This window comes from Pituophis catenifer, unplaced genomic scaffold (genome assembly GCF_029215685.1).
Source record: "Pituophis catenifer annectens isolate HBS135680 unplaced genomic scaffold, rPitCat1.0.hap2 SCAF_3, whole genome shotgun sequence".
Lineage (NCBI taxonomy): Eukaryota > Metazoa > Chordata > Lepidosauria > Squamata > Colubridae > Pituophis > Pituophis catenifer.
The window spans coordinates 96,122,485-96,139,346 of NW_027256883.1; the positions used below are offsets into that span (position 1 = coordinate 96,122,485).

General features: G+C 42.4%; 1 protein-coding gene across 6 annotated transcripts in view; it reads left to right on the forward strand.

Moving 5' to 3' along the window:
* Positions 1-16,862, forward strand: part of CXXC5 (CXXC finger protein 5) — a 170,103-nt gene that overhangs the window by 23,891 nt on the left and 129,350 nt on the right. For 2 of the 6 annotated variants that reach the window (XM_070940810.1, XM_070940813.1), the window contains exon 1: positions 14,679-14,779. The exons of the other annotated variants lie outside the window; for them this stretch is intronic. The gene's annotated coding sequence lies outside the window, so the exon portion shown is untranslated. Of the gene's footprint in view, positions 1-14,678; positions 14,780-16,862 lie in introns of those variants that run through there. 6 annotated transcript variants of the gene reach the window in all.

Here is a 16,862-nt window from a genome sequence, read left to right on the forward strand (position 1 = left end):
GCAGCTATTTTTCTGTATTTTGTTTAAAGCTTCAGAGATGGGTTTCAGGATGCTCAGCATATGTTCAACATTTCTCTTAAGCCCAATGGTGAGGATTTTGGCCGTGACAGTGCCATCTATTTTATCTCGATTTTCTTCACAAACTGTCATCAGAATAGGCCAGTTCTTGATATACTGCTCAAAACAGTCCACCATAGAGTTCCATCTAACATCTTGTCGGAGCGTTAGCTTGGTTCCACCCATCCTTTTCAGAGCTGCTGCAGCAAAATGATTGTTACGGAAGTATTTAGCAATTTCAACAACATTAGTCTTTATTTCTGGAACACTTATGTCTTTGGCTAAGTGGTGCAGCAAATGAACACTGCAACCATATGTTATTAGCTTTGTATTCCCTTCCTGCTCTTCTAAATTTCTTCTCATCTTGGATACATTTGCAGCATTGTCTGTGACCAAACTGCGTACTAGACATCTGAATTTTTGTTCACATGTTATTATAGCTTTTACTGCCACTTCTTGTAAGTATTCTGCTGTGTGTGCATTTCCTGACGTATCTGTTGTTTGTGCAAGGAAGACTTTCCCTTCTTCTGTTGTTATACAAGCACATACAATAGGATCATTGTGGACACTACTCCACCCATCAATACTTAGGTTAACAATTCTACCCTCCAGAGCTGTTGCACATTGCTCCATTTCTCTGTCATACACTTTATCCAGCAGTTTCCCTGCAACATCTGCTCTGCTGGGTGGACTGTATCCTGGTCTCAGTGACTGAACCATATTAATGAAATGTGGGTTCTCAGTCAGACGGAAAGAAGAGTTCGCTGCATAAACAAACTGGGCAATTTTTTCCTCAATTAACTCTTTTTCTAATCTGCTAGTTTTTATCACAAACTTATCTATGGTGGTTCCAGGAGGGAAGGGTTTTTTCTTTCTTTTAGGTGATAGTGATATGTGGCTGTGGGTGTCTGATGATGATGATGCTAATGAAGCACTATCCTGGACAGATAACTCTGAAACTGTAGAACAGGAGGATGGTGATCTTGAAGGTGGAGAGGTTTCAGAATCCATGAATTCCCCTAAACAAAAAAGTCAATGCTGTTATTTTATTGTTTATACAATTTCTGCTTATTGTACACAGCACTGCCCCAAAAGGAATATTTGCTTTGCTTCATAACTGTACCAAATGACAGTAACATGCAGTAATAATAAGAAATATAATTTTGCTCAAACATGACAGTTCAAGGCAGTCTTTAGAAATATGATTCAATAAAAATGTTTACCAACCTGAAGATCCTGCCTGTTCAAATATGTTTCTTTGGTCATCTTCATCACAGCACTTCTCATGATGTTGCCTCATTCGGGCCACCAGGCCTTGCAAGCATTTCTTTGTTGCAGTGTTTGCAATTTGCATGCATGCCTGCCTTACCGATAGGTAAAGGAACTTCATTAAAATATTGCCAAACTGGGTCTCTTTTACGGCCTGCTGCCATTATAGTTTTTTTCCTCCAAGGAAAGAATGTGATAAACCTCAGGTCATGCACAAAAAGATCCAAAGACTTGTCTGTCTGTGGCTGTGCAGTATTGTGCTCAGAAAGTTTCACTTTCATTTTGTACTGCTTGTCTGCTTTCCCCTTCCTCCTCACACTTAGTTTCACTTTCTTCTTGTGCAAATCTATTCCACTCCAAACAATCGGAAAAATATTGTTTCTATTCTCTTCACTGAACTTCTTGAAACTTAGCACTGAAGGGGTTGATTCTGTATTCATAGGTTTGTAGAACAATAGGCTTAAGGTCTTTTTCTCAACTCTGTTCATGTTATAACATTTTTGCTGTGAAGAGGAGGCATGTGATCTCTGCTGAGTCAAATTCAGTTTTGAGAACTGCAAAAGAAAATCAAGCATCTGTGATAATATCTTGTAGGCAGAGAAACTGCCTCAATAATCTTACAAAAATCTCTGGAAGAGCATGACATTGTGAATGGATTAATGGAATTTATTTACCAAAAAAATTAAACATATACAGCCTTATTCTACATAATTAAAAAACTAATCTTTATTTCATGATGGAATAACCTTTGGATGGTAATATATTTTCCTCAAAAAGCATTTTATTTAAAAAAATCCGATTTAAATTAAAAAAAATCCGATTTATTTATTATTTTATTTATTTATTTTATTTCTATACCGCCCTTCTCCCGCAGGACTCAGGGTGGTGCACAGCCAAAATAAAACATTGTATACAAAATTTAAAAAACAATTTAAAAACAATTAAATAATTGTGGCCCAAATAATTTAAAACAACCCAAATTAAAACCGAATCAATTAAAACTGAGAGGTCGGGATCAAGCCAGCCCAGCTAGATGGAATAAGTGTGTTTTTAGGGCCTGACGAAAAGTCCGGAGGTCTGATATCGTGCGTAACTCAGGGGGTAGGTCGTTCCAGAGGGCTGGTGCCGCCATAGAGAAGGCTCTCCCCCTGGGGGTCACCAGCCGGCACTGTCTGGCCGACGGCACCCTGAGGAGGCCCTCTCTGTGCGAGCGAACCGGCCAGTGGGAGGCTATTGGCGGCAGAAGGCGGTCTCGCAAATACCCCGGCCCTAAGCCATGGAGCGCTTTAAAGGTGATCACTAACACCTTGAAGCGCACCCGGAAGACCACAGGAAGCCAGTGCAGCTCGCGCAGGAGAGGTGACACATGGGAGCGCCCCGTCGCTCCCATAATCCCCCGCGCGGCCGCATTCTGGACCAACTGCAGCCTCCAGGTGCACCCCAAGGGGAGCCCCATGTAGAGAGCATTGCAGTAGTCCAGGCGGGAAGTGACGAGTGCTTGAGTGACCGTGCGTAGGGAGTCCAGATCCAGAAAGGGACGCAACTGGCGTATCAGGCGAACCTGATAGAAAGCCCCCCTGCCCACGGCCGTCATATGCTCTTCTAAAGACAGCCGTGCATCCAGGAGGACGCCTAAATTGCGAGCCCTCTCCGTGGGGGCCAATGATTCGCCCCCGATAGCCAGCGATGGCACCAGCTGACTATATCGGGACGCCGGAAGCCACAGCCACTCGGTCTTGGAAGGGTTGAGTCGGAGCCTGTTTCTCCCCATCCAGGCCCGCACGGCCTCCAGGCACTGGGACATCACTTCAAGGGCATCGTTGGGGTGGCCTGGGGTGGAGATGTACAGCTGAGTGTCATCAGCGTACTGATGGAACTCCACCCCAAAGCCACGGATGATCTCGCCCAGCGGCTTCACATAAATGTTGAACAGAAAGGGCGAGAGGACCGACCCTTGTGGCACCCCACAAGCAAGGTGCCTCGGGGTTGACCGCTGCCCCCCTGTCAACACAGATTGTGACCGGTCAGAGAGATAGGAGGAGAACCACTGCAAAACGGTGCCCCCCACCCCCAGCCCCTTCAACCAGTGCAACATGATACCATGGTCGATGGTATCAAAAACCGCTGAGAGGTCTAACAGGACCAGGATAGAGGAGCAACCCCTATCCCGAGCCCTCCAGAGATCATCCACCAACGCGACCAATGCCGTTTCCATGCTGTGCCCAGGCCGGAAGCAGGACTGGAGCGGGTCTAGATAGACAGCTTCATCCAGGTACCGGGGAAGCTGTTGCGCTACCACACTCTCAACAACCTTCGCAACAAAGCGAAGGTTGGAGACTGGACGATAGTTAGCCAAAACAGCCGGATCCAGAGAGGGCTTCTTGAGGAGGGGCCTCACCACCGCTTCTTTCAAAGCGGCCGGCAAGACACCCTCACCCAGAGAGGCGTTAACAATCCTCTGGAGCCAGCCTCGTGTAACCTCCCGGGAAGCCAGCACCAACCAGGAGGGACACGGGTCCAATAAACATGTGGTCGCGTTGAGCCGTCCCAGGATCCTGTCCACATCCTCGGGAGCCACAGGATCAAACTCCCAGATAACATTCTCAAGACCTGCCTCAGTCATCCCGTCTGGACTTACCCAGTCAGAGGCCAGGCCTTCCCGAATCTGAGCGATCTTGTCATGCAGATACTGCACAAAGTCCTCAGTTCGGCCCTGATTTTTCTGATTTTTTTAAAAAAATCATTGATTTTTATCCACCCTGGCCCCTCTCATGCTGGAAATTCATACCATACTTTGAAACATTAACAATCTTCAGTTGACATCATTTTTAAAAATATAGCTAACAATTGTTTTGCAGTATTTTTTTCTTTTTTAGTTTTCTTCTAGAAGAAAGGATGAAAAAGAATACCATATTAAAGTTTTTCAAAGATTCTAGTGACAGTGTTTTAATCTCGTTATCCCCATATGCGTTAAGAAGGAGTATTTGTCAGTGGGCATGATATGTTTTAGAAATAGTTTTGTCACCTCCATATTATTCCTGGGAGAAAACACTCTTCACAAACTGATGGATCTGGTCAGTATATTTGAACTCAGTTCCTGATAGTAATGAATCACCAACTACCATGACTCCCAATTATAGGTACAGTTGTATCCTCTTTAGAAATTTATATTTATCTATCATTCTCTTGAGTCTTTTCTCCTGAACAAGGGCTTGACTTCCAAAAAATATAGGATATCTTCTGCATTTCTTGTTTCTGCCTCTTACCCATATCCGTTCTGCTTGCTGTTCTATTCAACTGTCTTCCATATGGGTAGCTGCTATTGTAGAGCTGTCTTTGCTAAATTTTCCTTTTGGTAATTCCTCTTTTATTGTTATCAGCTAAAGTATGGCCATTTGCTGCTCTAACCCTTTGACTTTTCTTCAAAGATTGCTACAGTCTTGTTCTTGCTGCAAATATATGCTTGGTTGAGGGAAGCAAACCTGCTGCAAGTATTGTGAGCCACAATTGCAGACTTCCATCATTCATCTTCACGTCAGCTTCTTTGGGCACCACCAATAAAATGACTCTTTATCTTCACTTTTTGGGCATTTAGATTAGCCAAAAACATATTCTTGATTTAAAGACAATGTCTTGTTTTTTTATTCAAGATTTTTATTAAATGGATCAAAAGATAGTAATTTCTAATTAATTCAATTGATTTGTACAAATGTGGTGAGGAATGCAATCACCAAATTGTATAATTTATTTGAGGTAAGCACAAAGAGCATGCACATGAGCATTATATGTGTATAAAGATGTGCTCCTTATTTCTGACTCCTTCATGAGACTAAGAACAAAATCTGTCCCAGAATATGTTTCCCCATTATTTTTCCTGGTTTTAAAGAGTTAGCTTCATTAGTGCAACTTGTTTTCAGCTATGTACTCATTGGCTACTGGTGCTGTTAAGTATAGAGGAAGAGCATTTTAGAACCTGTGAATGTTAAAGCCTCTACCACTTGGAAGAGCTCTAGAAACATCAAAAGTTGGATAAACTTTGTTGTTAGTAGAGTAAAGCAGTCAACTGATACAGAGACTCTGGGAAGCAGTTGTGATCTTTCCCTAACAATTGCTTCTGAGTTCCTTGGCCATTCCTTGTTTGAGAGAACTAATTGGCATGTATCACATAATCTGACTTCTGCTTCCCAAATGAACTTCCAGTGTGATGGATATTACTGTATTCCCGTGTTATGCTAGTGTTAAAATTTGACCACCCATGTAAAGTATTGATGGATTTTGTATATGCAGTGGAGGTGGGCACTATTTAGCAAAGATTGGGACTTATTCTAGTTATCTGTATTATACTCAGACCACTTTGTAGTGTCCATTTAAAACATTTAACTGATAGCTTCCTCTGAAACACATTGTTCTTTGAATGTCATTTTGGAACTGGTTATTCACTATGTAATGTAGACATTGCATTTTGCTTTTAAAGAACTGATTTTATATTTACAATAATGTTTTCATTTTACATTTTACATTGCTTTGTTCGATTTCCTTAGTCTGCAAGTCTCCAGGGCAGGGGAAAGCAGACTTCAAGCTTGTGTGTTATGCTTTGATTTAGACAAGAAAACTCAAGCTGTACTCAAGTCTCTCTTCCAAAGTGCATAAATAAAGAATTTTAAACCTTGGAGGTTGTTTTTGTGCTTTAGAGTTGAACAGAAGTAATAAAACCTAAACACAGAAACCAGTTTTTAATCTCCTCTCTACAAAACAGGTTTCCTTCATTTTAGCTGTTTTAAAGTAAAGAAGACTCATTTTACTGTTGCTGCTGTTAATTCATTCTTGTTGATCTGTTGCAAATCAGCGGCCTGGTTGATTCCAATCTATCTCCTGTATCCCCTGCTCTAAAAGATAAAGACTGTTTGCCTTTAGCAAAAAGAAGCTTGCTGTTAAATCATTCTGAACCAGTGCAGCGAAGTAGAGTATAAACTACATTTTAAAATGTATCTTTATGAATTCAAACATATACACCCGCCCTAAACGCTTATGTCTGTCTGTAACCTTCAATTGTGCAAAATAGGGTGTCATAGGGCAACAGTTTTTGAACCAGGGTACTTCTAATGCGCTAACCTACAGAATGCCAGGATCCATCCCATGGGAATGAAATTTGGGAAAGTTGTAGCTACTTCAGCACTGCCATGCTGCTGGTGGGAAGCTTGGCAATGGCAGGGAAAGTTGTAAGTTGCTTGAGTACATCTCCCCCAACCTCTACAGTACAACTTCTACAGTCCCTCCTTGATCTGCACAACACTGTTTCATATAACCTTCCCAACCTGTCCTGCATGCTTTCACATCCTCCCTTCAGCCAAACCAGAAACATTTAAGAGTTAATTACTGTATTTTTTGGACTATAAGATGCACCGGAGTATAAGATGCACCAAGATTTCAAAGAGGAAAACAAGAAAAAAAAATAGTTTTTGGCCTCCGTGTGTTTGGTTTTTGCCCTCCCCGGCCCCCAGGAGCACTCTGCAGGCCTCCCAAACCCTCTGCGCATCCTGTTTTTGCCAAAAATGTGATATGGGGTTTTGGGAGGCCAAAAATGGCTGTATTCAGTTTATAAAATGCACCGACATTTTCACCCTCTTTTTTGGGGGGGGAGTGCGTCTTAAACTCCGAAAGCAGTATATGTGAAGAAAAGTGTCCAGTACAATGTGTGTGCTTACAAATATTCTATTTCCTATACACAATGGTTCTTGGTTTAGGATTCTGTTGGATTTGTACTTCATCCTGTGCAAAATTTGTTGCTGTTTATAACATTTAGATATTTCATTTGGTTGAATGCTATTTTATGTATGATTAATTTCCTGCATCCTTCATGTAGATTGAATCCAGATTGAAATTAAGTGGGAATAATATTGTTATATCTAGGAGGGCTGTTGTTCCATCTCAATATTTCAGAGTTGAAAAAATTGGCTGCTGGCTTTATCTACGTGTAAGAGCAGTCTCTCTAAAGTTTGGAAATGGAGGAATATTTCTACTGAATTTTCTGGGTTTGAAGGATATGGGGGGAGAAAATATTGCCATATGGATTCTCCCTCTCATGATCATGAAGGTTTGAAAATAAGATGCAATTCTCTTGCAGTTTGTGAAAGGTCAGGCCTTTAGGTAATGAATTTGGCATCTTGGGAAACAGATTTGAAATAAAGGCGCTATTGGCTAATACCAATTTCTGGTAAGTGAAGACTCCTTCAGGTCAAAGGAAGCACTTTGTGTTCAGTGCTCCATGTATCTTGTCATGAATAGTGAAATAGTTGCTTTTGGATTTTCTTTCCTGTCTAGCTTACATAGCTGGAATTCCTGTTGATCAGGTTTAATCCCCATTATTCCAGTCACCCCCACTTTTCCCCGAATTAAGGGATTATAGGGTTGTAAAATGGGAGTTTTATGAGTGGTATACAAAATGTTTATAAATTCAACATACAGTGTAGCTGTTGTAACCTTATCAAACATATAGTGGTACCTTGGTACTCAACCACTTTGAAACTCATCGAATTTGGTACTTAATGTATTTTGACATGAAAATTTTGTCCCTATACTCATCATTTGTTTGGTATTCAATGCACAAGCTAAAACTAATCGATGTTGGCTGCCTTGTGACTCACTACATTATTCTTTATGGGAAAATATGTTTGATACTCACTGTTTTTGGTACTCATTATGCTTCCTAGAACCAATTAAAGATGAATACCAAGGTACCACTGTATTTAGTATTGATAAAAGTAATATTTCTTCTGCCAACTATGTCCTTTTTGGGCATGTGTGCAATATCACAATGCACAAAGCAAAAGAGCAGAGCTTGCATCACAAAGCCAGGACCTTTTGCCTCCTGCTGTTGCAATTATGTATTGCCTCTGACATATTTAGCATTCAATATTAACTGAAAGTGCTATCTGATTTTTTGAGAACATGTGTGAGGTGTTTTTCATTTGGGCAATTAAGTTGCACAAATGTGCTGAAAACTAACACACTTGCAGGGGAACACCTTTAGCTTTCTATTTTGTACTGCATAACAAGAAGATCAGCTACTAAGATATAGGACTTATTGGTCTGCTGTTTTTCATTGCCGTTCTGTGCAATAAAATATATTGCTATCTAGTAAAGAATTTGCATTTCTGATAAGGCAACTTCCACATTTTATACTCAATGCAGCAAGTGTGAGAAGAATTCAACTCTTCTTTTTCTTGGCAGGCAAAGCAGCCATAAATTGCAAGGTGATCCTTACTTCCTTTCCATTTGGGGAAAAATGCTGCAGGATGTTTGGACTGTATAAGGTTGAAGTGCTCAGAAATCTTTAGTTTGGCTACTCGGCAGGAAAACTTACAGACTTTTGTTACTGCTTTCAGCTTCAAATTTATTCCTGACTTTGCGTGACAGTGCAACAGAAGGTTGGTAGAAAAAAAAGGGGCAGCATCCTAATGACCCCAAATTGTGCCTTGGTTTATCAAAGCAATGGCAAACCACTTCTGTAATTTACCAAGGAAACTACAAATACCGGTACATCAGGGGTGAAATGCTCCCGGATCAGACTGGATCGCCTGATCTGGTGGCGATTTTTCCCTGTGGTTCAGCAATCCAGTAGCGATCGCCTCCCGGGTGTCATTACTTCCTAGTTTTAACCAGGAAGTAATGTTATTTTATCTTCTGCGCATCCGCAGAAGGTTTTGCAGCGTGTGCGCTTCCAAACTGGTAAGGAAGGTAAGTAGATTTCACCCCTGCAGTAAATAGTCACAAAAGTTGGGACTAATTTGAGGGAGACTGAATCTTTTTTTTTTTTTTAAAAAAAAAAGCAGTGGATCATCTCATTTACAACAATATATTTGGCAGTAAAAGTGGGTTTCCTTCCATTGTGCCTTTTGTGAGCTATTTTATGTGGGAAGTTGCAGGCTGCAGAGCTGCTTAATATTTCCCCATTGGTTTTCCTTGCAATATTTTTTTGCATCCAATTTTTCCTCTTGGTTCTATTTCTCAGCCAAATGTAGAAAGGTCACAGTGATAAGTGAGACTTCTTTTCCCTATAGTATTGGAAGTTCTGAATTCCTAAAGGAGTAACGAATAACTTAAGGGGACTGTATCCTAACTGTTTTTTAATATTTTGCATCAGGCAAGGTAGTCTAGCTCAGACTTTTGAATACAAGTAGTTCTTGCTTAGCAACTGCCTCATATAGTTTGTACTTATGACAGTGATGAAAAAATAACTTTTCAACCAATCCTCTTATTTATGACCTTTGCAGATGTGGAAAGCTAAAGTAAGCTGATAGCACAGTTGCCATTTCACTTGGCGACTGCTTTAACAACCAAGTTGCTGGTCCCAATTGTGGTCATTAAATGAGGATTATCTGTACTACTAAGTTTATGAACCTGTTTTCACCTGCTTCCTTTTCTTACGATCCAGCAAAAATCTTATGTGACTGAAAGTTTTTGTTATATAATTTTTGAAATGGATATTTATATTTGCAATTTATTTTACAAAAAGTTTAAATCGATCCATTTCCTCAAAACGTTGACAATTTTTTTAAATATAGGTAGTTCTTGCTTACCAACCACACATTTCAGCAAAATTTTGAAGTTCCCTAAAGCTGCAGGGACACTTTAGCTCCCTATACCTGCCTATCTCCCCTCTCGCATGTCTGGCCTTTTGGCTGCTTTGCACCATCCTTGTGGGATGGCTAGAACTGCATTGCTCTGCTGCCGCTTGACATGGCCCAGAAGCCTCAGCAACTACCACTAGCAAGCATTCTTTTGCCTAGCTGCTTTCTCTACCAATTCCCTACCCCAACTTTTAGCGCCCAACAGCTCCCTTCCATTGCTCTCTCCTTTTCAGACCCAGTTTCTCCAGCAAAGGAAAGGCCTGTGAAGAGAGCACAGCTTTATCCACTTTGGAAGGTGCTGGGTGTTGATGGGAGGTGGAACTGGGAGAGAAGGCAAATGAATGCCGCTGGTACTTGCTGAAACTTCTTAGACATGGCAAGCAAATGCAAAACCATGCATCCTAGGGCTGCTTGCCACACTGCAAGGCAGGGTGCACGGTGGCCAGAAGGGCAGAGATGGTAGAAGAGATAGGCAAGTGGGGGGAGTTGCATACTAACGTAATCACTCAAGATGCCACAACAGGAAGAGTCAGGACTGCTGTCGTAAGTTGGTGCAATGATGTGACACCTTGTGATACGACTGCACCAACTTAGTAATAAATCAAGGACTACTTATAGATGATAGAGAAAATGGCAGTCCATTGACATTGGCTGACAGTGGTTGTGATTTTCTTCTTGCAGGAATAAATGCAGGTGTCTGATTTCTGCCATTGTGCCATGTAATATATGTAATCCTTGGTTAATGATGGTCAATGGAATTGGAAATTCCATTATTAAGCCTTACAAAGCATGATGTCACATGGCTGCAGTGACTTTCAGTTGTGTTCATTAGGTGCAGTGACACGATTGCCATTTATTATCTTCTGCCTACTTCCCCATTACTTTGCTTGTTGGCAGCCAACAGTGAAGGTTGCAAGTGATGATGATCGAGGGATGCTGTGATTGCCATAATTACAAGCCACTTGCTAAGTGTTACACATGTGACAGTGGGCATGCTGCGATGGCTGCGACTTTAAGGGCTGGGCATAAGAATCCCCATTTAGCACTGTCATATTTTGAAGAATTGCTAATAATATTTAACCAAGGGCTGCTTGTAATATACCAGCAGTCAGTTGAATAAGTATTCAGTATTGTCTTTCTATTTTATTTATTTTATAAAATTTTAAAGTTGTATTACTGTTTTATTTGATATATACATTGACAGTTTGTGGTGTTTTTGTTTCTTGCCAACTCAACTCCAGTGAAAACTGATGAGTTTGAGTCATGGTCATACTTACCTCTCTTATTATTGCACTGCACTGCAGCATTTGAGAATCCGTACTGGAGAGGCTACCTTGAATACCCATCTGGGCATTATAAGTTTCTCCATAAAATAAGGCAGGATTGATCAGAAAAGGTGGTGTCAAAAGATGGGTTAAGTGAATACAATTTACTGTTTTCTCTTTTTTAAAATGCCCCATTAGTTTGTGCAATGTAGACAGATAGGATTAGGAATTCTGCTGCATCAATTTAATTTCAACTCTCATTTTTAATACACTGATTTTTATCTCTTGTTACAGAAATGTGGCGAAAAAAAATGTCAGTACAGGTAGTCCTCGACTTACAACAGTTCACTTAGTGACTATTCAAAGTTACAACAGCACTGAAAAGTGACTTATGACTGTTTTTCACACTTACGACTGTTGCAGTATCCACATAGTCATGTGATTAAAAATTGGATGCTTAGCAACTGACTCATATTTATGATGGTTGCAGTGTCCTAGGGTCATGTGTTCACTTTTTGTAATCTCTTGACAAGTAAAGTCAATGGGGGAAGCCAGATTCACTTAACAACCATATTACTAACTTAACAATTACAGTGATTCACTTAACTGTGGCACAAAAGGTCATAAAATGGGCCAAAATTCACTTAATTTTAGCAACAAAAATGTTGGGCTCAATTGTGGTTGTAAGTTGAGAACTACCTATAGTTGTTGATTCTGTAAAAATGTCCTCAATTTTTTGTCTAGGTTATGTTTTTTTTAAAAAAAAATTGGGAGAATTTTAAAAGAAGCTCTGCAAGGAAAATGCTAAATCCAAGGTAGATTCTTTTTGAATTCTTGTTGTTATATTGTTGGCTTTTCATGACTGCCATCCTTACTTGAAATTTTGGGAGGTATCTCATCTCCTGTCCACCTCTAGGAGTGTATACGAGAGGAAACAGATCTGCAAGATTCTAGCCCAGGATGCCTAAAAAGCAAGTTTCTCAAAAATGAGCAATTTGGATAGCTTTGTAAAGCATAATTCATTCATGGTTTGGTGGCTGGCTGACTGATTTTCTCTCTGTTTCTCTTTGTATAATTGGCCCAGAATACAACTTTTCATCACTACAAACTCGGGGGCTTAAAAATAAGATTCTTTTGCATCTTAAAAGACCTTTGTCCAAGTGGATCTAGTTCCCCTTCTTGACAGCCATACATGGTCCTTAAGGGTGGGCTTGCATCATCCCTGGATTTTCCTCCAGCATTCTTCTATGATTGCTATTCAGTTACTTTCTGTGCTGAGAAGTACCAGAATTTCCTGTCAGCAGCAGCTTCTCTTGCTTTGTCTGACTGCCATTTCATCACATGCTTTAATCACCACATCTAGGCTTACAACTAGTAAGCTAGAAACAGCTGCCCCCCCCCCTGACCTCTCAGGATATATATTAGCTACCTCTGAGGTTGCTACGGTCAGTTGATCTGCTTTATTCCCTAGCAGTTGTTCTGACCTCAGTTAGCTTTATTTGCCTGCATCTCCTCTCCCTTTGCTAATGGCCAGCTTGGGAGTCAAAAGCAGCTCAGGAGTGCATGTGTATACACACATGTGTATAACAATTACCTGCCCATTTCCTGATGATACATTCTGTCAAGATGAAAGTGGTTTTGCGTATTGATCATAAAACTTGGCTGAGCACCATGATTTCATCATTATCCTCAATTCTGCAACAGTTTTAGGTTTAGTTTCAAACATTTTTTAAAAACCTATAAATGCTTTAAAAATAGAAGCAGCAAAACAACCATTGAAACACAAGGGATGGACAATAATGAGAAGGAGACAATGTGAGACCTATTACTGCATTCACCATAAACAGCAAATGTGGGAATAAACTGTCCTGTACCCCATGGGAAGAAAAAACATTGAATGCTTTTTTAATGTACATTTGTGCACATCCAAAGTACATTAACAGTTAAACTTTCAGCTCATAGCTTAAACTCATCAGACCACGAAAAGCCTCCCATTAGTTACTCATGCTCCATTGCTCAACTAGAATATCATGCTGGAATATTTTACTTTTTTCTCTTGCTTCAACTTCAGTGATGTGTTTTAGGATGTAGATTCCAAGTTCTTATTTTTTCTTTCTGAAAAAAGCAGCCTTGTTCTGGAACAGGAAATACGTTTTTTGGTTCAATGGAACACTTCTTTTATAGCTATTTCCTTTACAAAATGCTATGCTAGCACAATAGCATTGTAATAATTGCTGTATGCTTTTAACACTATTAATAGATGTGCAAATGAGCAGCTTCAGAAAAACATCTCTTTATCCTTCTTGATTTCTCTAGCCCAGAGTCCTCCAGATATCATTATTTTATTTATTTATTTATTTAAATTTCTATACCGCCCTACTCCCGAAGGACTCAGGGCGGTGAACAGCCACAGGATAAAACACATAAATACAAAAATTTAAAATAGAAAAAAACCAATTAAATAATTTGGCTGAACAAATTTAAAATACCCCATAATTTAAAAACAAATTAAAATTTACATTTAAAAAGGGGAGAAGTTTTCCATAGAGCTGCCCAGTCAATTCATTCGTTGGGCTTTCGCTGTCTGCTTGTCAGAAGACTGAGCGTGGTGTTTCTTTAAATTCCTTTAACCACGCCTCTCTTCTCCTCAGGAACCCCAGATATTTCGCTCAGTCTTGCTGTCAAGACTGTTTTTGATCTGCTCTGGCAGTTATTGAGCATTTTGTACTGCTTGGCAGTTATTATTTTTTTTTGGTTTTGTTTTTTAGCTTAGTTCTTAGGTTTTGTTATTTTTGGTCTGTTCATTGATTAGTGGAGCCGACGATCCGAAGGGGCAGCTTGCGGCTGCAGCTGTCCCCGACTGCTCATGGTGGGTGAGTGTTGCTGGGGCTCCAGAACCTCCCCACCCCACGTTCTATTGATTAAGGAGAAAGAGCCTGTCCCGGCTGGGCAGCTCTTTTCGGCTTCTGCCTTGTTTGAAAAGCCGCAGGCGAGTGCGCTGATCTTCGGTGCGCCGGGAGGATCACGGCCACCAAATTTCTTCAAGTCAAGAAGTTTAAGATGCAGTCCCTCAGGACTATTTTAGATTGTGTCAGGAAGGACGACTGGATGACGTCTCTGGACCTACAGGAGGCATACCTGCATGTGCCCATTCACCTGGACCATCGCAGGTTTCTAAGGTTTGCGCATGCAGGCAGACACTTCCAATACTGTGCAATGCTGTTTGGACTCTCCTCTGCGCCACAAACTTTTACAAAGCTTCTTGCAGCTGTGGCAGTCACGGTCAGGCGAATTCCAATAAGGATACTTTGTTATCTGGACGACATACTGCTTCTCTCTCATTCCCACCAACAGGCTCTTTGGGACCTGGAGACGGTGTGCAACGTCCTTACTCTTCACGGATTCTCCATCAATCGTGCAAAAAGTCACCTGCAGCCGACAACTCGCATATCCCACCTCGGGGTGTCGATCGATTCGCACATGGGACAGGTCTTCCTGTCGGAGGAGAGACAGAAGGACATTCGGGACTTGGTCCGCGAAGTTCTAGCCCAGAAGCAGGTAATTTATCTCACATTGTTGCAGTTGCTCGGCAAATTTATTTCCTGTATTGCAGTGGTTCCCTTGGCACGCAGACACGCAAGACAGCTCCAGTGGTTCCTGCTTCCAGCGCAGAGATCTGGCCGCAGTACACCCAACACCAGGACAGACTTACCTCCCAAGGTACGTGCATCCCTCAGTTGGTGGATTTCTGGAGCCATCAGCAGGGGATGTGTTTTCCAGGAACCCGAAAGGATTGTTGTCACGACGGACGCGAGCCTGGTGGGCTGGGGGGCTCACTTAGAACATCTACTAGTTCAGGGACAATGGTCCACTGCGGAGTCCAAGAACCCTATAAATTGGCTGGAACTGAGAGCAGTCCGTCGGGCCCTTCATCACTTCCAGGACAGGCTTCTGCACCGCCATGTCCTGGTTCTGACGGACAATATGGCCGCAAAGGCCCATATAAACCGTGAGGGGGACACTCACTCTCCTCTGCTGATGCTGGAGACCGACAGACTACTGAGATGGGCAGAGACTCACATCCTCTCCCTGAGGGCGGAGCATATATCAGGGACCTCGAACGTTCAAGCCGACTGGCTAAGTTGGACTCAGATGGACCCATACGAATGGATGCTCCACAGGGACTTGTTCAAAGACATTGTCAGGAGGTTCGGCCAGCCGGAGGTCAATCTCTTCGCCCGGCCAGAGAATGCCCAGCTCCCAAAGTTCATTTTGAGATTCCCGTGCCCGGGGGCGGTGGACTACAACGCCCTTCGTTGCCGTTGGCCGCGGGGTCTTCTTTATGCTTTCCCCCCCCACCCCTCATCACGAGAGTGGTAAGGAAACTGATGGTGGAAGGTGCAGAGGTTCTGTTGGTGGCTCCTTATTGGCCAAGACGTCCTTGATTCGCCGATCTGGTGGACCTCTTGATATCTCCTCCCTAGGAAATACCTCAGGATCAGATCTCTCTCTGCCAAGGGGCAGTTCAACATCCAGACCCTCTATGGCTACACCTAACCGTGTGGCACTTGAGAGGATCCTCCTGAGGAGGAGCAATGTTCCAGGGAAGGTGATCCAGACCATCCAGGCTGCCAGGCAGCCGTCCACTACGAGAATCTATGAGGCGTCTTGGCATGCATTCTGCTCTTGATGTCGTCTCCACCACGTCGATCCCACCTCTGCTACTATTACTGACATTTTAATTTTTTTACAGGACAGTTTTGACAAAGGCTTGGCCCCTGCCACCTTGAGGAGACAGGTCGCGGCATTATCGACAGTCCTGTCCAGGGACGCTTCTCACCCACTGACTCATGATCCTAGGGTTAAGGGGTTCTTACGGGGCGCGACGAACATCAGGCCGCCCACAGTCCATCGATACCCCTCTTGGGACTTATCGTTAGTATTACAGGCCCTCACTATGACTCCGTTTGAGCCACTGGCGCCGATTAGCCTAAGACTATTCACCTTTAAACTGACATTTCTTCTAGCGATCACCTCAGCCAGGAGGGTGTCTGAGCTGGCTGCATTATCCATTCGCCAGGATTTATGTATATTTAGGCCCAACACAGTCACGTTACGACTGGATCCCTCCTTCCTCCCGAAAATAAACTCCACATTCCATAGATCTCAAGAAATTATTTTACCGGACTTTTGTCCCTCTCCAAAGCATAGGTTGGAAGTGCAGTGGCATACGCTAGATGTGAGGCGAGTACTACGGAGATACATTGCACGGACTGCTTCGATCCATAAGACTGAGGTGCTCTTGGTGTCTTTCCACCTTGCGACTCTGGGGAGGAAGGTCACTTCTCGAACTGTGGCGGGCTGGATCAAAGCCTGCATTTCCTGGCGTATAGCTCTAAAGGGACACCGGTTCCAGGTAAAGTGTGGGCCCATTCCACGAGAAGCGCAGCAACATCGGCGGCCTGGTCTACCCAGGCTTCTGTATTAGAAATTTGCAGGGCGGCCACATGGACTTCCTTGACGCCATTTGTCAAACATTACAAGGTGGACAGTTTTGCGTCAGCCGAAGCTTCCTTCGGCCATCAAGTGCTGCAGAGGGTTTGTTCTGACTCACAGGGTACGTCCAGTCAGCCTCCCTCCC